The following is a 982-nucleotide window of genomic DNA, read 5'->3' as shown; positions in this document are numbered from 1 at the left end:
AATTCCGCAATTTGTTCATAACTTCCGGCAACATCTAAAACAAAAATATGTGCATGTGTGAAAGCATAGAAATATCGTTGAAAATAGAGGACGTGTGCCTAAAAATAGTAATCTCCTAAGACATGGAAGTTTACTCATCTCTGTTCAGAAATTTTGAGTCGATTTCAAACGGCTGAAGCAAGCATAGTGCGACAGCAATATGTAGCCTTCGTCCTTCGTCAAAAAAGGACGCGACAGAAGCGCGTATCATGAATGTTCCTTTATTAGTTATAATTGGAGTTTCCAGAATCAAGAAGAGAAATTGTCTGCGTGGCTGGCCGCTCGCGATATCACTAGTGCGAGCTTCACTGCTAGTTTTTGCTCTCTCAGTAACTCTACTTACCTAAACTACTCACGTTCTCCATCCTTACCCCCTCGCCCTCCCGCGAAAAAATGAAAAAAAAATAGTAGTAAAGAATAGTAATAATATCAGCCACGTAGGCCATGAGAGTGATTGTCTTACGATGTCTGGTCTTCTAAGTTAGATACAATTGAGCCAGCGGCGATAAACTGAGCGATAGGAAACTCCAAGAACTAAATACTGTTAGCCTGATGGGGGAGCTGTCTTTTTTTGGCTCAAAAATGACTGCACAGAATGTTTTTGACGATAAAACTGTGAATGCTTCTCAAAGTAAGCCTAGTTACTAGTCACACCAGAAAGTTATGCCCTGCCAATCGTTCATCAACAATGTAACACTTCACGCCTTCTTGCGTCACGTTAGCATTCTTGAAGCATAACTTTCCGTGAAACATCTAGAAGAGATTAATGCTGCTTCAGTAAAAGCGAAAAATCTTCGTTTTGAATTTTGTTTTTACCGGAAGGACTTGTCATAAAGGGTTCCCTTTTAAGTGCTTTTAATTAGCTTATATCGATAAAACCAACATTACGCCACCGAAAAAAGTAGTCAAACTTTCGTAAACTATGAGCTTAATTGTTTCCGGC

This window comes from Pocillopora damicornis, chromosome 4 (genome assembly GCF_964200805.1).
Source record: "Pocillopora damicornis chromosome 4, jaPocDami1.2, whole genome shotgun sequence".
NCBI classification, from domain to species: Eukaryota; Metazoa; Cnidaria; class Anthozoa; order Scleractinia; family Pocilloporidae; genus Pocillopora; species Pocillopora damicornis.
Note: the sequence above shows the minus strand (reverse complement) of the source record.